The 23,520-nt window shown below is 36.5% G+C and overlaps 1 long non-coding RNA gene across 1 annotated transcript; it reads left to right on the top strand.

The window, feature by feature from the left end:
• Nucleotides 1-14,566: 14,566 nt before the first annotated feature.
• LOC308707528 lies at nucleotides 14,567-16,179 on the top strand. Its single transcript, XR_014032181.1, has 3 exons — nucleotides 14,567-14,672; nucleotides 15,870-15,944; nucleotides 16,045-16,179. It is a non-coding gene; the product is annotated as an uncharacterized lncRNA (long non-coding RNA).
• The last annotated feature ends 7,341 nt before the right edge of the window (nucleotides 16,180-23,520 follow it).

The following is a 23,520-nucleotide window of genomic DNA, read 5'->3' as shown; positions in this document are numbered from 1 at the left end:
TTTTTATATACTATCACACATTCTTTAAATATGCTCATCTGACCTAGTTAAAATCCAGAAGAGAGATAGTAGGCTATTCATGTTTTGTTACATAGGCGCACACTTATAGAAATGTGACGAATCCAATAACGTTGTTTCAATTTGTAGAAAATTCAGTAAAAAAAAAAAAAGAGGTCAAAGGAAACAGCTGGCAGGTGCATAAGGTCCAATCAGAGAATCTCAGCATGTGTAAATGCATTTATGTTTTAGATCTGGAGTATCAGAGACCCCAAACATACAGTGTAATGTTTTTTACTGGGTGTTTGAAACATAAATTGCAGTTGCGCTAAGAAATAGTTTTTTTTTAAGCTAATAAAACACATTTAGAAAACCTAAAACGTGGCTTTTAGCTTATACAAAGATGCTAAGTGATTTCTAAAAGGCTAATGCACCAGAGATAATTCATGTGTGGTTTTAAAAATCATCAAGTCATATCTCTTGGTTAATGACTTGCAAACATGGTCTGTTACTTTTTTCAGTCTTGGCTAATTAAGCAATTGGAAAACTGTTGTGTATATCATTTTGCTCACATTCATTTTAATTGGCTTCAACATTTCAAGTAAATTTCATTGGAAATGGTACCTCTGTTTTCACAGTCAACAAGTCAAATGTATTTGTATTTATTTACAGAAAGTCATGATGTTAATGTACTGTAAAAAAAGTGTAATTTTACAGGCAATGGTTTGTTTTTTTTTTTTTTACAGAATTTTACCGTTTTGTCATTATACAGTGAATGCCTGTTTTTTATCAATTCTGTATTTTTATGGTTTTTGCCTGTAATTTTGTGAAATGGTTATTTGCTGTAATTTAACGGAATCCGTCTGGAAACTTTGCTGCCAGAGATTTACCGTTTTTTTACGGGATTTTTTTTACAGTGGGTGTCCAAAGTCCAAAGTGGGTCCTGAGGGCCACTGTACTACATAGTTTAGCTCCAACTTGCCTAACACACCTTCCTGGAAGCTTCTATAGATATTTCTATAGATATTTTATAGATATATTCTATAGATATAAACCTAGCCCTATACCCATAAATTATCCCTAAAATCCGAGGGAAATTATAGATGAATAAAACTGAAGCACCTAAACTTGCTTGTAAGCCTAAACTTGACATAAACTGTAAACTTGTCCCTCAAATCTGATTGATAGACTGGAATGTTGTTCCAGGATCAACAAAGATGTTGATCCAGGAACATGTTGCACTTGGTGAAATCACATTCACCATAGCTGGGTCTCATTTCGAAGGCTGCGTCCTCCGGAGGTCACATTTCGAAGGCTGCTTCATTTCAGTAAACTGACCACTACATTCCAAAAGAAATCACAACAATATATGCTTCCCTATAACAGTCAATTTTATAATAGTTACTGTTCTGAAATTAAGCATTCTTTATGACGTATGCGGCGGACAAATGCGACCTCCGAGGATACAGCCTTCAAAATGAGACAGCTAAAGGTTCTAGTATGCCTACAGTAGTAAACTTGATCAGCTGGTTCTGGTGTGTTTAATTGGAGTTAATTGGAGACAGTGGCCCTCCAGGAGCAGGATTGAACATTCCTGTTTTATATTTTCATCATAGTCGCATTTAGCAGATTAGAGCTGGATGTAAATATAGTTACATTTTGAGATGATATAAACAATCAAGCAGTTGAGATTTGCTTAATAGGATTTATTGCTTTACATGAGTATACTGTAGGTACTCTATGCAGGTAAAGTACGATGTATATATCCAACTTATTCTGTCACCATTTACTCACCCTCATATCATTCCAAACCTGTTCATCCTTGTGTGAAACAAATAAGTTTTCTTGCAGGACGTCCACGCTGCTCTTTTCTATACAGTGAAGGTGAATGGTGACCACATCTGTCCACTTTTAATTTTTGAGGACTGTGCCTTTAAGATGTCTGATACTGAAATTTAAATAATGAGTCAATGCATCATCAATTCTTCCTCCACAACATGTTTTTTATCTTACCCTGATTCACCATGCCTATTATAAGTTATATTTTAGACCGGTTGGGATGGTTTTTGCAGGAAAGTGCGTACATACATCACTCAACTGTGCGTGTCTTGTCATTTCCATAAACAGTGTTGGGGTAACTCATTACAAGTAACTTGAGTTACGTAATCAGATTACTTTTTCAAGTAACTAGTAAAGTAATGCATTACTTTTTCAATTTGCAATAAAATATCTAAGTTACTTTTCCAAATAAGTAACGCTAGTTACTTTTTCACATTTCTTGACTGACAGCTCTCCTGTCCCCATGTTGAGAGAAACAAAGTGAGGTGGTGGTGTGTGCGCTGTGTAAACATGATGGTTATTGTAGTTCTAGAGTAAATGTGAACTTACTCATCTCACTGCTCAAAATAAATAAAAACAGTAAAATGCAATCTCAGAATTTTACTCAACTTTTATAATTAACTATTAAATTACACAAATATACTTTGTGAATTTAATCTCACTTTATTAATGTCTTTGCTGCTGACCTTCAATGATCTAATTCAACCATACTAATAAGCAAAAATTACTTTATAAGATTTAGAAATAAGATTGTTGAACTTCCTTCTCCTGTATATTATTTGTTCTTTAATCCAGAACAGCAGCGCAGCTGAAAGGTTAGTTTGAGCGGCACCCTTTACTGTACAAGCGTAAATATACATTTCCTTCAGCCTGAGGCTTATTCAGTTCACTTTTGGTGTGAAAGGGCCTTAACATTTGCCAAAAATATAACTTTTTTGTTGGTCTTGTTATTAAAAAAAACAAACAAGCAAGCCCAGCCCAGGTGAGAAGAAAAAGTAACGTAAAAGTAACGTAACACATTACTTTTCATAAAAAGTAACTAAGTAATGCAATTAGTTACTTTTTTGGGGAGTAACGCAATATTGTAATGCATTACTTTTAAAAGTAACTTTCCCCAACACTGTCCATAAATAGAGAAAAGTAGCTCCGGCTACTTTGACGCGTGTATGACGTGGGAGTGCCATAGGTTAGTTGTCACAACAAGCGAGAAATGTTGACATGCATGGAGCAGCTAAATCTCGAACCTCTGGGGAATCACCCTTTTTAAAGAAAAGCCGAACAGAGGAGCGTCTTCTGGCAAAAAGAGAACATGACAGAGCTCACATAGGCTTGTCAACATTGGCTTTGCTTTTCAGAGACGGTGAGAACTGAGGGATTTTATGTTGTAAAAGTGACGCAGAGATGGTGTTTTTACTCAGCTGGTGAGTAAGGTATTTTAATAAACAGATAAATTGCCATATGTAGCTCTCTGGAGTTCATTGTAAAGCATTATCTATTGTGAAGGGTCATATTCATCGGCACAGTCACGCAAAGCCGAAGCACAACCAAAACAATGTTCTTCCGCAAAGTGCATGCAGTTTTGTTTTTTAAACGCTAGAGGGCCAAAAGTTACATAGTGTACCTTTTAAACATGACTGTAATGCATTCCTAAGTAATAATATGAATAAATGAATAACTCCGTATAGAAATGATTGAATCAACAAATTTACATAAAATGTGCAGTATTTGTTTTAATCTTTCAATGTGGTAGCAGGGCAAGTCCCAGTTTCAGTCATTTATGCAAAGCATTGTTATCAGTCTCCTGTGAGAAAAGGTTAAATATATTTTTTAATGCAATAAAAGTGTACATGCTTCCAGCACCAGCATTTGAGCCCAGCTTGATCCTCGTTGATGAACCAGACAACAACATCCACCAATCACGTGGACTGATCCTGCTCTGAGGATGAAAAACATTTGGAGAAAAAAGGAAAAATCTGCTTCCCCCCTGATGTAACCCAGTCTGTATTCTGTCTATTTCTGCTTGTGTTCTCGTCACCGATAAAGAAAGGCTTTCTGAGCAGACATGCAGGTTGAAAGGACTGGTCTGCTCTCGCTGCAGGTGCGTCTGCATGAGTAAAACCCACAGGACCTGAGTGAATCACTGGGGTTCACTAAATCTGACGGCTGTGCTGAATAATCCTCGGGATCCGGTGACTCAGAATTGTCAGGAGAAAGCACAGTGCTTTCATATGAATATGAATTACATTGGAAGCACCATAGCACATTCACTCATTATATTGTCATATTTCATGCCTGTATGACTTTCTATCTTCTGTGAAAACACAAAGAAAATATTTCAAAAATCACCTCAGTGCTTTTGGCCATAGAATGGAAGCCAATGAGGAAGAGGTCCAGTGTTGTTTTGACCCCATATCCTCCTGAGATATCTTCTTTTGAGATCTCTTGTTTTGTTCTGAGGGGACAACATGAGAATAATTTCATTTTTAGGTAAATTACCTGTATCACTTTAAGGAGAGAAAGCAGCGCACTTTCTCTCACTAATTATGTTAATGAGACTTGAGATAAAGAAACTTGTTTTCTCCACCAACTAATGGGTTGATTACATGAACTTTATTTTGAAATGAAAGATTCTAATTTGAACATTTTGAATCCTGAAGCCAAATACTCTTGAAGCCAAATACTCTGGCTATACGTCATGCAACCTGTAGCAGAACAAGGAGCTGTAGCCCAAGCCACTTCAAGGCAAGCCTGCAAGGTTAACAAAAAAAAAGGGCAACACCAACGCTGCGGAACACAGGAAAGAAGACAGGAAAGAATTATACGCTGAATAAACTGCTTTTGTGAGGAAATAACTTATCATTTAATTAATTGACAGCCCATTGGCCAATCTTCAACAAGTTTGCTCTTAAACTTTTATTTTGAATTGATCTGTTTTTAGATGATAAGGATAATTGTGTGACAGGTACGATTCAGTTTATGGCACTTTTCATTCATATCTATGGTATCCGCAAACAGTGATTGACTGTCACACAATTCTGAAGAAATTCAATGACGTCAAGGCTGCACTGAAAAAATGAGTAAAATTTACTGACTTTTTCTTTTTTCAAAGTAAATTTCACTTATGGAATTAAGTAAAATTAACAAAGAAAATAAGTAACTAACTTGACCAGTAAAAGTTTGTTGAATAATATTTGAAGTTTACTTTGCTAAAACTTTACTTTTTTACTCAAAAAATATAACACTAAGCCACACTTTTATGCTTTACTCTCAATATCTAAGTAACAATACAGTAAATATTGAGTGGGTAACATATGAAAGAAGAAATGTGTTACTGACCCAAAAAGGGAGATCTCAATAGTCATTTTTGAGTATGAATGTGTAATTTTGAGCTGAGTAGATACTGTCACAAAACAATAAGTTAATAAACCAAAAAACAAAAACAATGATAAAATAGTGAAAAATGCAACCTTATTAATTATTCATGTCCCATTGCATGATGGGAACACCAGTATCAGAAAGTTGAATAGGTTTTTCTTCATTTTTAACTAAAATTGAGTACTAATATAGAATTTAGTTTGTTTTTAAAATTCTTGCCTGAACTAACTTTTCAGGTAGAAATCACATTAGTTTTTTTCTGTAGCATTTACTTCACCACATAATCCTTTAGCCGTTGTGTATTATCCAATGGTAGAGCCACGGACCCTCGAATCTCCCAATAATAAGACCATCTCTGCTGTAGCAGCTTCACATGGCGATGTGCTGAATGATGTCAAGTACAGGAATGGTGCATTGTTGGAAATACCCATGCTGACATTATTCTTGCCTTCAGCTGCCAATGGGAGAATCAAGCTTTCAGTATACATACAGCCATAATGTCTAGCTGAAGAAGATACTCAGCCGGGTCAAATGACTTAATCAATAAGAGACGTGATGGATGAATGCAGCAGCTGCTTTAAAGAGCAGTGTGGACACATAGAAACAGGGTGATGCATAGATGACAAACAAAAAATCCATTTTGACCTTCACATTTGAAAATGTGGTTGTCAGGGTGTTGTTATGTTGTTGCTTATGTGTTGCTATGCAATTGCTATGGTGTTTAGATTGTTCTGGTTGCTAGGTGGCCAGAAAAGAGTCTGATATTCTGGTCTGAATATGTCTTTTCTTTAGTGCATTTTCAGGTGAAAGTTTCATCATTTACAAAAACAGACATTGCAGAAAATGGCAAACCAGTTTTTAGAAGGAATAACCTTAAATGCTTTTCTCTCCTTTTCTTCATTAACCGTCATTGCCTGAAGAGACTCAATGACGTGTGATGTGGTTCTGCCACGCTTGTGGCCCGGGATCATTCCTGTCTGGCTGGGGACGAATGAGCCGGTCAATGAAGCTGATTGCATTTCACTCCTGTTGTCTGGCCTTTGTGCTGAATCCACAAGAGCACACGTTAGATCTATAGACAACAAACAGAGAATATTGACATGGGTTACTGGCCATTAGGCTTCACTCTGTCAAAATGTGCTACTAACTACATTTTTTTGAGTAGGGGGGAATTCAAATTTATGACTACCAGTAATGGAAATGTCTACAGTGAATACTTGTGCTCCATTGTCAATTATTTTATGCGCTCTGAAACTCTTTATAAGTGCAATCTGCATAAACATTCAAATTCAGTAAGCTCAAGCATTTGCAAAAGCAAATGGAAATTAATCGGTTCAATCGTAAACATTAAATTGTCAGTACTATAAAGGTGCTTGTGGGTGAATCTCATAAAATAAAAGTATTAAAAAGACATAATAGTTTCCTACTGTACAAACATGTGAAAATACATTCCAGTTTTGCCTCAATCGCTTTGGCTCAATTCTTAAGATTTTTTTTTCTCTCAAAACAATAAGTTCAGATTTCTGAACAATTAGTTTCTTGTTCACATCAGATTTGAATTTCGTATTGACTTAGTCGCTTTTCTGAAATTCTCAAAATTTGTTCAACCTCCACATCATTTAGTCACTTGTGCACATCATAAAAGCAATTTCTCATTGTTTTGAATCAAATTGCAATACATTATGTTACAACCCCTTAAGGAGCAATAACATGAATGGGGAGGCCAAACACATAATCAAATTTAAAACATTTAATATTTAATCAAGAAAAAACAGACATAACTACATTTAAAGTAAAAGACAAAAATTAAAGATACAAACAACAACATCAAGCCCTGGACTGGAGAGAGTGAAACGTCAGCATGTCCACCAAGCAACGAGACCAGCAGAGACCAAGCCCAATTGTTTTTCCTCGAGGGTGAGAAAGCCAGCATCTTATAAGCAGCATGGTTAATCAACCAATTCTCCACACCTGCTACACAGCAATTAACCTGAAGACACAAAAAGTGTTACCCAGAGACACCTACTGGCAAAACAAAGCACCACAGCCCCTTGGATCATCACACCTCCCTCCCAAATACAGAGGCCCTTATAAAAGGTACTCTGTAAACATAATACAAAACATAATCTAATTCACAAGATGAGATTTAATCAAGTTTAAAAATCAAACAAAATTATTGATTCCACTTACCCTCTCTCATTCACCACCTACCCTTTATCAACTCCACCTCGCAATGCTCTCAGGCGCCTTGAGAACATAAATGAGGTGAAAAAGGACAAGAACCAACAAAATTGTAATGGGTTACTCGTTCAATGGAGCTTGTGACAAGGTATACGCCATAATATTATCTACCCCTTTTATATGACGAATATCGAGGCTATAAGACTGCAAGAATAAAGCCCAACGAATAAGTCGTTGATTTGGACTATAAGGACTGTAAGAAGGTAAGAGGGTTGTGGTCTGTAAATACTACCAGAGATACAGAACCTCCCCCCACATACACGTCGAAATGCTGTAAAGCCCAAATTAATGCCAACAACTCTTTTTCAATAGTTGAATAATTTCTCTGGCACAAATTAAACTTCTTAGAAAAGAAGCTAATTGGCCGATCAATGCCGTTGTCATCTTTCTGCAATAATGCAGCTCCAGCACCCAGCCCACTCGCGTCTACCTTTAAATAGAAAGGACAGTATGAAGGTAAAATTATGCCATAAAGTATTGCATGCGCAGGGTAAGATTTGTGAAAGTGTACATAAGATTGCAAGCGTAAATTAAATTTGCATGCGCAAGAGAAGATTTGTAAAGGTGTAAATCGCCTTTCAAGTGTAAGAAAAAAATATTTGCAGCATTTCACTGTTACTCGTAAGTGTAATTCATGTATTGTGAAGCTGCAGCTTCATGCTAACGCAAAATAAATATGATCTGTATTCCTCTGACTTCCATTTTTCCGCGCTTACACTTTTGGCACGGTTTTTACGCTCAAATACGGCCAAAAGTATTGCAGGCCCGTGAACAGCAATTTGCGACCGAAAACAACAGAGTTAGGAACTGCAAAACAGATTCACTGCATAAAATCAAACTTTGTGTAAAAAATAAACTGTTGCAAATGTCTAAATGTGTGCATAGGGCAACAAAGTTCCCGAAATAACCCGATTTGTACAGTTACGTCTTTCTTTTACCTGCGCTTCCAGTTTTGGCACGATTGACGATTCTCTCACTCATTGAGTTTTGCAAGCGCGAAGAGGAGGGCGGGACCACCTTCATCATTTAGCCAATCAGATGAGCTTCTCGCTGACTCTAGGTTTACTCTTATCTGATTGGTTCAATAAACACGCCAGTCACCAGAACACATCTTTATCTTCATTTGGCTCAGAAACCTTCTGGTTGCCGAAATGGTACTTTTAATGCACACATACATGTTAAATAAATAGATAAACAAATAAATAAACAAATAAGTCATGATTGCTTAATAAGCTGTGCACCAGTCCATTAGGATGACTATATGAGTCCATACTGAATTTCGAGCTGGTGTGTTAAGAATTTTTTTTTTTTATCTGAACTACTGCATGCATAATTTCACCTGTCTACTGATTGGGAGGATTCCACTATTATTATGTTACAATTATATTTTTTTCGTGTATTTAAGAGCATCTCTAAATTATGTACCATTTATCACTTGCAATGCCATCGTGTAACCACTAGATGGCTGTATAGCCCTATATATGAACATATCAAGATGCTGTATATTCCCTGTTGCTGGGTTTTTATTCAGACATAATTAGTTACTTTTTGTCAAAGTTGAGTTTATGTTGATTTAGTATCAGTTTTTCATTACAGTCAAATCTGGACACAGAGAAAGCATTTTGTTATTTATACTAGCTACATATAATAGCTTGATCAGTCACACGAAAGTAATCACTAAGTCAGAATCAATATTGACAGTGCTACCAAGACAATATTTCAAAATATGTAATTGAGTGTTAAATGCCACGAACAGAGACATGATGTGAAAAACACTGCATCAGAATTGTATTATTACATAAAGAATGGGTATTAAATGTTTTGATTGTAAAGTTTAACATCTGCTCAGTGGTGTAACAGATTAGCCTATATAATATATCACATTTCAATCCTGTAACGTTAACACCAGCTTGAAATTCAGTATGAATGTTAGTCAGCTTTAATCAGCCTAATGATGCACAGGTTATTAAGCAATCATGACTTATTTATTTATTTATTTATTTATCTATTTATCTATTTATTTAACATGTATGTGTGCATTAAAAGTACCATTTCGGCAACCAGAAGGTTTCTGAGCCAAATGAAGATAAAGATGTGTTCTGGTGACTGGCGTGTTTATTGAACCAATCAGATAAGAGTAAACCTAGAGTCAGCGAGAAGCTCATCTGATTGGCTAAATGATGAAGGTGGTCCCGCCCTCCTCTTCGCGCTTGCAAAACTCAGTGAGTGAGAGAATCGTGCCAAAACTGGAAGCGCAGGTAAAAGAAAGACGTAACTGTACAAATCGGGTTATTTCGGGAACTTTGTTGCCCTATGCACACATTTAGACATTTGCAACAGTTTATTTTTTTACACAAAGTTTGATATTATGCAGTGAATCTGTTTTGCAGTTCCTAACTCTGTTGTTTTCGGTCGCAAATTGCTGTTCACGGGCCTGCAATACTTTTGGCCGTATTTGAGCGTAAAAACCGTGCCAAAAGTGTAAGCGCGGAAAAATGGAAGTCAGAGGAATACAGATCATATTTATTTTGCGTTAGCATGAAGCTGCAGCTTCACAATACATGAATTACACTTACGAGTAACAGTGAAATGCTGCAAATATTTTTTTCTTACACTTGAAAGGCGATTTACACCTTTACAAATCTTCTCTTGCGCATGCAAATTTAATTTACGCTTGCAAACTTATGTACACTTTCACAAATCTTACCCTGCGCATGCAATACTTTATGGCATAATTTTACCTTCATAGGACGGTCCCAACAAGGTGCTGTTAATACGGGAGCAGAACTCAGCAACAGTTTGGCATTATCAAAAGCATGTTGACAAATTGAGGACCATTCATATTTCCGTTTGTCTTTTAACAAATCTGTTAAAGGAGCAACCACTGTTGAGAAATTTTCACAGAATTTTCGATAGTACCCAATCATTCCTAAAAATCTCATCAACTCTTTCTTCGTAGAAGGAACTGGGAACTTAATGGCATGGACCTTTGCCCGGACAGGACAGACTTTACCTTGTCCTACCACATTTCCCAAATAAACCACAGTGGCACGTGCAAATTCACATTTCGCTAAATTTACAGTCAACTTTGCGATCTCAAGACGAGTAAATAAAGTGCACAATTTTCAAAGATGTTCCGCCTCCGGAGCTAATTTCACCTCTTCCATTTTTTGTTGCATTCTACAAGTTTCAAATTTGCGTTCTTGTTCTCGCTCTTGGCTTTTCAATTTCTGTAACACAAATTCTGTCCAATTCACGTTCTTTATTTTGTGTCTTAAGGATTTCTAACTGTTGCTCATAGGTTAACCTTTTAGGGTCTAACAACGCATAAGGTGTCGAAGTACCTTCAGGTATCACCTCCTCATCAGACTGTGACTCTGAAGTCAAAACCAACATCTCTCTTAATTTCTCCTCTACAGCCCCTCGCAGAGGTTTTACCTTAGTACTTTTTGTTAAAGCCAATTCAAACTCGAAATGTTTGGCTACTTTAATTGCTCTTTTGAAAGACGCTCTAACTTACCCATCGTAGGAGCAACAATAAAATCCTGTAACAAATCCATTTGAATTTTTCTTTGTTACTAAAAGAACGTTTGAACAATAAAGTATATAATACTCACCAAAAGCCAACAGGTCACACTTCAACTGCCAGAAAAATTTGTTAAAGCCACCCCGTATCTAAATAATATACACACAACTAATTATGCTCAACCCTGGTCTTCGGCACGCCCACATGCAGCTCAACTGCTAACCAGTCTACCCGCGTCCGACGCACCAAAAACAACAAACTAAAATAACAAACTAAAATAACAAAAAGCGTTAAGCGCTCTTCAGCCTAACACGGGGTTATTTTTGGCTTATGCAGTCTAAACCGCAACATCTGAGCAATTTAGTGTAACTATTGGACAATTCTAACTCTCTCTCTCCAGTCCAAAAACCACTAATCAAAACAAAAATTTTCATATGGCACTCCCCAAAACTTATTTTACCCAACCAATAATTTTACCTAAAGAATAAACCAAACTGTAATTCTAAAGAATTACCCAAATCACAATTCTAATTAAAGAATCGTCCAAATTATAATTCTAATTAAAGAATTATCCAAATTATAATTCTAATTAAAGAATCATCCAAATCACAACTCTAATTAAAGAATTGTCCAAATCATAATTCTAATTAAAGAATCATCCAAATCATAATTCTAATTAAAGAATCATCCAAATCACAACTCTAATTAAAGAATTGTCCAAATCATAATTCTAATTAAAGAATTATCCAAACCCTAAGCCAATTTAGTTAATCCCGGACTAGCCCCCATATGTTACAACCCCTTAAGGAGCAATAACATGAATGGGGAGGCCAAACACATAATCAAATTTAAAACATTTAATATTTAATCAAGAAAAAACAGACATAACTACATTTAAAGTAAAAGACAAAAATTAAAGATACAAACAACAACATCAAGCCCTGGACTGGAGAGAGTGAAACGTCAGCATGTCCACCAAGCAACGAGACCAGCAGAGACCAAGCCCAATTGTTTTTCCTCGAGGGTGAGAAAGCCAGCATCTTATAAGCAGCATGGTTAATCAACCAATTCTCCACACCTGCTACACAGCAATTAACCTGAAGACACAAAAAGTGTTACCCAGAGACACCTACTGGCAAAACAAAGCACCACAGCCCCTTGGATCATCACAATTAAGTACAGTTGTCTGCTGTTTCCTTCATTATCAACTGCTTATGTCATGTTGCTCAAAATTGAGTATACTGGTTCTCTGTTAGTCTTACCCCTCAAAACATCTAGGCATTAGTTCATTGCATAAGTCAGGGATAGGCAACTCCGGTCCTGGAGGGCCACTGTCCTGCAGAGTTTAGCTCCAACAACACACCTGAACAAGGCAATCAATGTGTTCAGGATTACTAGATAGATACAGCCAGGTGAGTTTTTATCAGGGCTGAAGCTAAACTCTGCAGGACAGTGGCCCTCCAGGACCGGAGTTACCTATCCCTGGCATAAGTCATTAAATGCTAAATAGTTGAACTGTTCTCATAATGCATCAAGTATATTCTATGCATTTCCATTAGACTTTTGATGATTGATGATTTGCAGAGGTGAAAAATGAATTTCCTTAATGAAGGGAAATGCAAAGCATTGGATCAATCAATGATCAACCAGTTCTCTAAAATAGCTCAGAGATGGATGCATGAATCTTCAATTGGAAAGCAAAAGCATAGAGCATAACAAAGAGTTGAAATTTCTTAGAATGAAAGAACAACAATGATCAGGGTCAACAGCCGGGAAGAAGAAGAGGATGAAGGATGTGTGGTGGAAGGGTACGGAGGCAAAACAGAGGAAGTTTCTGATGAAATAAGAACCACTATTGAGGACCCTGTTCTCAATCATGAGCTTACAAAGGCCGAGGGGGGTCAAAAGGTGCAACCGAATGTTGGGAGAACAACCATTTCCTCAATAATTCGAGCATTTCATAGACAGAACATGTGTGTATTTCGACAATGTTATCTGTATACTATAATAGATACTTATTGTAATGTTTCTTATTACCGTAGCATTTTTACACTTAGCATATTACACATGCATTTGACAGTGTGTAATAAATATACATCACACACACAAGTAAAGTACAGTGAAGTCTTGTCTTTATCACAATGACATAGTACTGTAATTTGTTGCCAGACCAACAGTAAAAGCTGTGAATCCTGTCCAGTCTCAATCAATATCCCACAGAGTAATGTGTAAATTTGTACTGTTAAAATTGATATATGCCATACAGGAAAAGTGCAGTCTTGTGCATTTTCAATCAATGTCATCAAAATCATAGCCATAGTTTACATCTGAAAATACACACAGAGTACACTGTTATATTGACAATGTGGCTAAACAATTTGACTATCTTGTTTATGAACAATGATGCAAGGACTTGTCATTTTGATGGCACTGATATCTTCATTGATAAATAGCAGGCTTTTGCTGGTAATACATGCTGTTTAGTTTGTGTGAATTGTGTCAGAAATGAACTTACTGGTTTGCAAATTTTACGGATGATTCAAGAAAGTACAAAAGCGACTAAAAAAAAGCTAAGCAAATTGCAATTGTTTTGGCACATGTGCATGTCATGAAACAGGAGAGGAGACACCGAGGTAAACATCGTAGGTCTTTTTTTACAGGTTGGTTGCGATCTCTTGGATCATCAAACAGGTAAGTGAAGAGCATAAGCAGATAGTCTCACTTAACCGACAAGTCTTTTGCTTGGCAGGATGCAATGATCATCGGGTCTGAAGGAATGAGCTTGAAGAGGATAAAGAAGGTGGTGAGTAGTCAGGTAAGTCCACTCTCGCAAAGAGATTGACGGGATCCTGTGTGTGTGTGTGTGAGAGAGAGAGAGAGAGAGAGAGAGAGAGAGAGAGAGAGAGAGAGAGAGAGAGAGAGATGTAGTGCTGTTTTGTTGATTAAAACAGATGAGCTGATCTCTGTGAAATTGTCAAACTCTTAACAACTCCTAAACATTCTTTTATCGTGTGAGCCTTCACATGTCAAATGTCCATTCACAATCTGTCAGACATGCATGTATATTCCATAAATATCCAACATGTACTGTTTGTAATGTCTGCTAAATTGGCAAATGACTTGCCATTGTAATGAAATAAGTTCATTAGTTAACTTCATTAGTTAACCCTCTGGGCTTCTTCATAATTGCACTGTTAGCAATTGATGTAATTTTTACAATAAAATTTACAACAACATATTGTATTCATGTTTTTATTGTAAATACAAATGCATGACGGGAAATTTATGGACAGTCCTGTAATTTTGTTGTAACTACACTGTAGAAGCATTATTTTACAGCCACCGCATAGCATTGTGGGATTGCTGCGATTTGAATTTTGAAATTGCGCGGTACCGCGGCGGCCAACGGCACCAGAATCAAACACTTTTGGAAGAAGCAGCTTTTGGAAGGAACACATCTCAGGTATGAAACGTTAACATGAAATCTATTTTTATAAGTCTATGGATATATTAATACCGGTCATATGAGTGGTGATTGTTTCGTTTGGTATATTTCAGTGACATTAGCTTCTGTGACGTTCGCCCCGACTCGACTCGCTCACTCCCGGTAAAACAACACCATGAACTGACCGCGGTGAAGTGGCGTCTTCTTACTCAACCCATACGGAAAAAAGTTACCACATGCAGCTACAAGGTACGAGATATTCACAATTTTTCGCTTGGTATATTTCAGTAACATTAGCTAGAGTAATGTTAGATATAACGTTAGCTCAACTCGCCCCGCTCACTCCCGGGTAACGACGTTATAAACCTGAACTGACCGCGGTGAAGCGGCGTCTTCTTTAAGTTACTCAATCCATAAAGAAAATGGTAACGTTACCACATGCAGATACACGGCACTATTTTCAATGGAAAAACAAACATGGTGAGTAGAATCGAGTAGAGCTGAGCTTGTAACGTAGCCTAACGTTAATGGAAAACCACCACAATGACGATAGCTCAAATAATGTTAGCAGCTAGCCCAGACTGTTAAAAATAAGCATTAACGTTAGCCCGATCAGTTAGCTCAGGTTATTATTGCATTGATTACACATGCTACTGGACAGGCTGTCGTAACATTATTAGGACTTCTGCTTTGCTGTCTTGTAATCGGGGGTCTTGAAGCCGTGGTTTGCACACTAGCATAAACGAAGTTTGTAGATTTTACGGTCACTGAATAAACACAAGCAAATTTTACTTGAAATATGGGCTTTAATTAAACGACAATGCTGGTATCTTTAATTATGCGAGTCAGCTATAACTGTGAGATAAGCTGAATATAGCATCTGGTATGCTCATATGTTATAACATTACTTTGTGCTTGGCAAACCAGGTTGGAAGAGCAGTCATGTAACTCCAGTAGCACCTCAATGCAGTACACAAGATCCGGGGGGAGGAGTTGGATCTTGTATAAGGGGTGGAGATTGGTAGGTTTAGGGGTGGGTTTAGGGATCAGGGGGTGGAGATTGGTAGGTTTAGGTATGTAAGGTGGGAGGAGTTGGATCTGGATCCGACTCCTCCCCGTGGATTTCATGTTCTGCATTGAGGACCATCTCTGTAACTGTCTGTATCTAAAATAAACTGCGCGTGCGCAACTAAATCCAACCAGCATCGTCATAAAATATTTTTTTTTCCGGAGCCTGGGTTCTGTTGAAAAGCTTTCAATGCTCTCTTTGTCTTCAGAAAAGGCAGCAAATTATCAGTAGTATTAAAATTAAGTTAACCATTTTGTTTGTCTCAAATTACATGTGGCTGCCTGGCAGACTATATGGACTAAAATAATAATCGATTTTTAATTTGGTATTTGTGTAATTGGTAATACATTTGGTAATGTTTGTTTTTTATTCCCTAGCCTAGCCCTCTGCCACAGCTGCTGATATCCAGAGAGAGAGAGACCTATCCAGCACACCTTGCTTAATTGTGCAAGGTATATTCTTCCCTTATTTTATAGAGTAGTTCACTTTTAAATGAAAATTACCCCATGATTTACTCACCTTTTATTATCATATTGTGTTAATGCATTTCAGGAGAGACAATAATCGCAACAAGTGTTCATAGAAGGAACAGTTGTGATGGGGCCCAAAACAGTCTTTTGAATGGAGTGGCTGAAACCTTCGCTGCTTACTGTGTTCAACATGCAGTATCCTAAAGACGCCTCAGGGACTTTATATAAAGGTATGTTTAAACTGTTTACACACTAATAAAGAAAATGAGGTAATACTTTACAGTATGGATACATTAATTATCATGAATTCATGTATAAATTCATGCATTAATATCTCATGAATCATCAGGAAATAGCAGAAGTTCAACGTTTTTCATGCATGACTTCATGAGTGAACAACACTAAGTTAACTGAAAATTAACTAAGATAAGTACATCATCATGAATTATGATTTATTACGCATGATCGTGATGCTTTTCTTTGTTCACAGTTATGTGACCATTAGCACATTGTTCATCAGAGTTTCTAAGGACCAGTCACCACTTTAGTTGAGGGGCCACACACATGAAGTCATTGATAGATGATGCTTAGTTAATGATGACTACTGTATTTGAATGTCAACAGAATTTGTGTGCTCTGAGCTGTGATTGGTCTATTTTGGGGTCTGTCCAACTACCTGCAGGCTTTGAAGAAGACATGAACTGTTGACATTCAAATACAGTAGTCATCATTAACTAAGCATTATCTATCAATGACTTCATGTGTGTGGCCCCTCAACTAAAGTGGTGACTGGTCCTTAGAAACACTGATAAACAGTGGCATAACTGTGAACAAAGAAAACATCATGATCATGCGTAATAACTCATAATTCATGATGATTTACCCATCTTAGTTAATGTTTTAATTAAGGTGTTGTTCACTCATGAAGTCATGAATGAAAAACGTTGAACTCGTGTTAGTTCCTGATGATATGAGATATGAATGCATAATTCATGCATGAATTTATACATGAATTCATGATAATTCATGTCCCCTTACTGTAAAGTGAATCCATCATTCTCATATGTAACGTCCCATGAATTATTACCTTATTACCAGTATTGTTAGGTTCTATGATATATTCTATGTAGGCATGTGCCGGTATCAACTTTTCATGCTGCGATTAATTGATTGAGCTTTTACCACGGTATACGGTATTATCACGATATTTTAATTGCTCAAGAGAAATGGATGGATTACAATAGTGATTGTCAAAACATTTGGTAACTAAATAGAATTTTACACAATTTTCACGCTTTCAATTCTTGGGATTTGATTTCAATCTTGATTCAGTATTGACTTTTTGGATAAATATTAGGTAGGCTACAGTAGATAGACGTTAATTTTTCTCAAGAAAAAATATATCTCACATAATGCTGTAAACATACAGAGAGCCCTGTCAGCTGGTATTATTAAAGGTTAAAAATTAACTAATTAAATATAATTTGGTTTTCATTATAATAACAATTATGACACAAGTAAAAATATAATACAAATGTAATGTGCACATATTTAGCAAAATACTCCTCTCTATAGCTATTTTTTTTTCTAGTCAACTAACGTGTTGGTCATTAAATGGCTTTCCTGAGGTAAATGTAACCTTCTGTGACATAATTGTTCACCTGCAGTTTTATTGACCTCTTTCCGTGGTTGAAAAACACTGAATGATCGATATTATGTATGAGGCATATATACCTTTCGGTAAGTTGTAGCCTACTGCATCTTTAAATAAAAAGTAACAGATGATCGGTTTACTTGAACTGAGGCCTACAGTGATCTGTCAAGTCACATTTACAAGCACCAAAACAGTATTTGTTGTCTGAATTCCGTAATAAAATGGACAGAACATGAGAGCTGAGAATTGTTTTCATACCATAATAACCTGCTCTGTCTAGTCTGTCGGTCTCCGTGTCCTCTTTGCTACGCGATTTTTCTCTGCGTGAGAAACTGCATGTGGCGCGAGAGCGTTTGAAAAGTGTAAATTGCGTGAGTCTCACGCTGAATGCGTAGAGTTGACAGCTCTGCTTTTAGAAGGGGGATAGATCGTCGGCAGCGTGCCTCCTTCCGCCATGCTTCTTCTCCATGTGAGGATTGTTTACATTAGAGTGCGCACTGAGCCGCATGCACACAGCGCTTCTACATGTGGGGATTGTTTACATCAGAGTGCGCACGTGTTTCGCGCAGCATATACGCAATGTTTGTTTAAGCGGTTGATGGAAAATAAGCTAATACGCGTTCTATAAATATAAATTCTGATCTATTATTTTTCACGGTATTTTGAAGTGCCCACGATAACAATATCGTGCATATTCATTACCGCGATTTATCGCATTACCGAATACCGGCACATGCCTAATTCTATGCAATGATGTCAATAGATAGGTTTCCATCCAATCAAAACATAACTTTTAAACGCATTCATAAAAATTTTGCAAAAAAAAAAACTCTAATTGGAGAGCATTTCAATCAACTCTGTTATGCGAATTATAAATGGTCACGCACCTAGGAGTCGTGAACAGCTGTGGGATCAAAACGTAAGGTTGACAGGGCAACTTGAAACACCTGATATAATTGCAAAAAATGCAAATTTGTCAATCCACATAGAAGTTTTTGTTCACATTAGAATATTTTATGTGAATTTTAACCGTTTCCAGTCAGGATTTCTTTTTCAAATGGTTAAAATGTGCATTAAAAAGTTGGATGGAGACCCAGCTATTGCTGTTAAGTGTCTGTTCTATAGTAGAGTTGGTTTTCCCCTGCAGGACATAATTTGTATAAACAGAAGAGACTGACGGACAACAGTTTAACATTACAACTTTCATTAATTCATTAAATTAAATTGTATGGTTAAAGTTGTTAATGTTAAATAAATACATCAAAGTCATTTTATTTTATGAGCAAGTAGGTTACTTATGTTTTTTTATACAGTATTTGTCATTATTTAACAGATATGAAAACTTTAACTTTTTTCCTCTCTCTCGGTTTTCAGAGCTTTTTGTGGAATCCACTCCCAGACGGGCAGTAAAGCCGAGAGGAGACACAGGCTCAACGCACCTGTTTGCACCCTCCTAAGAAAACTGGACTTTGAGTTGATGGGATAGTAACATGAACGACTTCCCCTATGCAGTTCAAGTCTGGCTGGACACCTTTGTTCCATATCATCGTGTTCCCCCTGATGATAGGCTGCCTGGACGTCTGGAAGTGAGCTTTTTATTAAAGGGATACTCCACTTTTTTTGGAAATAGGCTCATTTTACAACTCCACCAAAGTTAAACAGTTGAGTTTTACCGTTTTCGAATTCATTCAGCCGATCTCCGGGTCTTTAGAAGAATGTCAGTAACCAGACAGTTTTTGGTCCCATTGACTTCCATAGTAGGAAAAAATATATACTATGGAAGTCAATGGGACCAAAAACTCTGACATTCTTCTAAAGACCCGGAGATCGGCTGAATGGATTCGAAAACGGTAAAACTCAACTGTTTAACTCTGGTGGAGTTGTAAAATGAGCCTATTTCCAAAAAAAGTGAAGTATCCCTTTAAAAGTAAAATTTTGTTTATGTGTGATAAAGTGGATACTTTTGTAATATGTATTTTTGCAGTTTGTTAATAAAAAAAAAAAGAAAATATACCATTTTTGTGTTTTTAATTGGCCAATACGGAAAATGACAGCTTTTTACTTGTAATGTTTTACAGTATATTGATTTGTCCTGTGAAATTACAGGAAATTCCTGGCTACTGAGTTGCCGTAAATATAACATTTTGCTGTAATATTTACAGTGAAATTACAGGAAATTCCTGGCAAATACCAGTAAATTTACATGGTTATTGTAATTAATTACAGTAGGGATGTTGTATTAAGTATTACAATAACAGTCCTGTATACTGTTTACAGTAAATTTACGGCAACTATTAGCCAGGAATTTCCTGTAAAATTACAAGAAATGTCTAACAGTGTGGGTCACACTTAGCTTCCTCCCGCCCGAAAACGGGCGAAGCCTTAAAATTGTACTTAACTTTGTCCTAGGATAACCATTCAAATATTGTTTTGTTCTATAATGTTTTCTGATTATTATATAGAATTTTTAGAATTTTTTATGATACTTTGCATTAATTATGTAATTTTTATGAGCTATTTTTTCCATTAGAATTAATATATATATTTTTATTTTATTTATTTTATTTTATTTTTCAATAAATGCAACATTTCACATCAAATTAGAGTGCAGGCCTAAAAAAAAAAAATATTTCAAGTGAGAAGAGCGCCACCTAGTGGCTTCAAAATTTATTAATTTGTGTCATGTCCTATAACCGCCCATAGGCGGCCTATAGCTTTTTTATTTATTTATTTGATTTATTCCCATTCGGAAAGAAAACAATTTATTACTAATCAACCACTGAATGGAACAACACAAATTATATATCATTTTAAAGCTTAGAATCTCAGCTTTTTAATGCATCTAATTAAATGTATTAATTCCTAACGAGTGCTGAGTAATCCCTCTAAAACCAACTGTACCGCCAGCAGGCGCCACCTAGCTGCGAAAATATTTATTACCATATTTTTCAAAAATCTTGCCTTGATAAACACAAAGTTGATGTCATTTGAAAGCTTAGAGTCTGAACTTTACAGTGAATGTATCCACTTTGAAAAACTCTTAAGTATTGCTGAGTTATTTGCTGATACATAGAATTTCTCTTTTTTTCATAATCTATAAAATAATGTACTGCAATGTGTCAAAAACATCATACAGCTCATGAAACATTCTCAGATAATTGAAAATGGCACTTCATTTTTTACAGCATATTATTACAATTAAAATGAGCCCAAAATTAACATAATCTATTGCTTTTATGACAAGATATTCTTCATGGAGAAAAAATTGCCCATGAGGGGGTGTCAAAGACTGTACAAAAAGGCTGTCTCTTTTCAAAATGCTGTAATTTTTGATTCCTTTATCCAAAAATTATTATTTTTTTATCCAGATGCAGCTAACATGTAGGGGGACTTCACTAAAAAAGAATTTTCCTCCTACCTTATTTCCTTACTGAGTTATTCCATGACAAATATGAAAGATATGCAAAATCATAATAAAAATTATATATATATATTGTCTTTTATCCACCGTTTCTTGGCGGGACAATGTCCAAATGTAATGTAATTTATATTTTCAAAAAATTTAAAAAGAGTTCTTTCAAACGATACCTACCTTTTGACTCTCCTTGCTATAGTTTTGGAGTTATTATGATTATATCATTTTTATATAGTTTGGGGCAAAATTTGCTGTTTCAGTCTTACCAGTTCATTTCTCTGTGTGTGTGTGTGTGTGTTTGTGTGTGTGGGTGTGTGTGTGTGGGGGGGAGGGTGTCTTTTTTGCACTCTTGATGTTCTAGAGTGTCACCCCTTCATTGCTGTACACTTTTTTTCAGCACAGTGGCTGATCTGTAGCTTGTACCACCAAAAGTTTCTCTGAGTTTTCCTATTTTTTCGTATTTCCCATTCATTTCCTATGTCGCCCGTTTTCGGGCGGGAGGAAGCTAAGTGTGACTTTTTTTTTTACGACCCTTTAACATATCAGAATCATCTCCTTGATTTTTTTGTGTGTTCATATAGGTAATAAAAGAAAAGTCACCAAGTTTCACCCCCATCCGATGAAGCAAAAAAATTAAACAATTCGAAACGTTCAAGTTTTCGCCCGTTTTCGGGCGAAGAAGCCCAGAGGGTTAAAGTCCACATGAAATCAAAATTGACCATATTTACTTTGTTTGCCTAAATTGATCGTTTTGTGGTGAACAATTCATCCATGCAAGTCAATCCACACAAAAATTTTTTTTGGCTTCGTAATCTTTAATCAAAATCTGAAAATGCCCCTCCCCTCTGCATTGGAGGACCTTCCCTGATGACGTAGGTTTGACGGCTTGGTTTGGGAAACGCTTAACCACTCCCCTCAAACCGTTAGTCTGTTATGAGCAGAGATGGAGAGGAGGAGCGCTAGAGTAAAACCCTGCCCTCTGTTCAATATTCCGTTTCACTGGGAAATACGTCATAACACTGGAGAAAAGTCGTTTGCAACTTCCGGTTCACGCAGACTTTAACATGAACTATCAATGAACAATACTTCTCCAGCATTTATTAATCTTAGTTAATATTAATTTCAACAATAGGTTATTAAAATCAAAGGTTTTTAAACCTTTTTAACTAACATTAACAAAGTTTAACTAATATAGTAGCAAATGGATCGCCTATTGTTAGTTCATGTTAGTTAATACATTAGCTAATGTTGACAAATGAAACCTTATTCTGAAGTGTTACCGAATTTGCCACCAGCACAATTAGTTTTCAAACCATTTTTGATCATGGAGGAACGTCACAACCCTATAAAGCAGCTGCTACAGTACTGTAATACATTTGTATTTATACAGTACATTTATTTTGGGGTTTTAAAAATGGGTTACATGTCAAATGAAAATTCAGACAGACAGACAGACAGACAGACAGACAGACAGACAGACAGACAGACAGACATATAGATAGATAAATGACAGACAGATAGATAGATAGATAGATAGATGATAGATAGATGATAGATAGATAGATAGATAGATAGATAGATAGATAGATAGATAGATAGATGGATGGATGGATGGATGGATGGATGGATGGATGGATGGATGGATGGATGGATGGATGGATAGATAGATAGATAGATAGATAGATGATAGATGGATGGATGGATGGATGGATGGATGGATGGATAGATAGATAGATAGATAGATAGATAGATAGATAGATAGATAGATAGATAGATAGATAGATAGATAGATAGATATAATTAAATGGGTTTTCTTGATCAAATGTGGCTAAACAAACAGTGAGATAAATTTTGAATATGCAATATGTTCATTTTTATAAACAAGCTTTTCTTACTGTCACATGCCTGTCCTGTCTTGTGTAGCACATGTGGTGTTTGTGTTCCTGTCATTGTTTTGACCCCACCCTCCTTGTTATCTTATTATTGGTTTCATTTGCCCCACCTGTTGTTCCTCATTACCTGCCTGATTTGTCCCTTTTATAAGTTCCTTTGTGTTTGCAGTCTGTGTCGGATCGTTGTCTTGTACACGTCTCCTGTTTCCCCGTGACCCGTTTGGTATGTTCACGTTTGAAGTTGTTGTTTGGTATTTTGTAATGTTTTCCCCCTCGTGGGTGTTTGTTTTACGTTGTTCTTTTGTTTATTAAAAATCCCTTTCCTCTGCACTTGAGTTTTCCTTGTTTTCTTAGTTTTCCGTGACAGAACGATCCGACCATGTCAAAAACTCAGCAGAGGAAGTCCCAGCATCCACTTGTTCCCCCGGTCTCATGCCAACAGTATGAACGCATTCTTCGTGTTCAATCATTGATTGCGCTCCGCCAGCAGGGAACTGATCTAAGGAAGTTCGCGGTCAAATTCCTTAGTGCAGCAGAGGGACTGGGTCTTAATGAGGAGCCCCTCAAGGACCTTTTCTTTTATGCCCTTGACGAGCC

The sequence above is a fragment of the Scardinius erythrophthalmus genome (genome assembly GCF_964197995.2).
Source record: "Scardinius erythrophthalmus genome assembly, chromosome: 19".
In the NCBI taxonomy this organism is placed as follows: Eukaryota; Metazoa; Chordata; class Actinopteri; order Cypriniformes; family Leuciscidae; genus Scardinius; species Scardinius erythrophthalmus.
The sequence above is the reverse complement of the archived record's forward strand: the minus strand, read 5'-3'. Positions and strand labels throughout refer to the sequence as shown.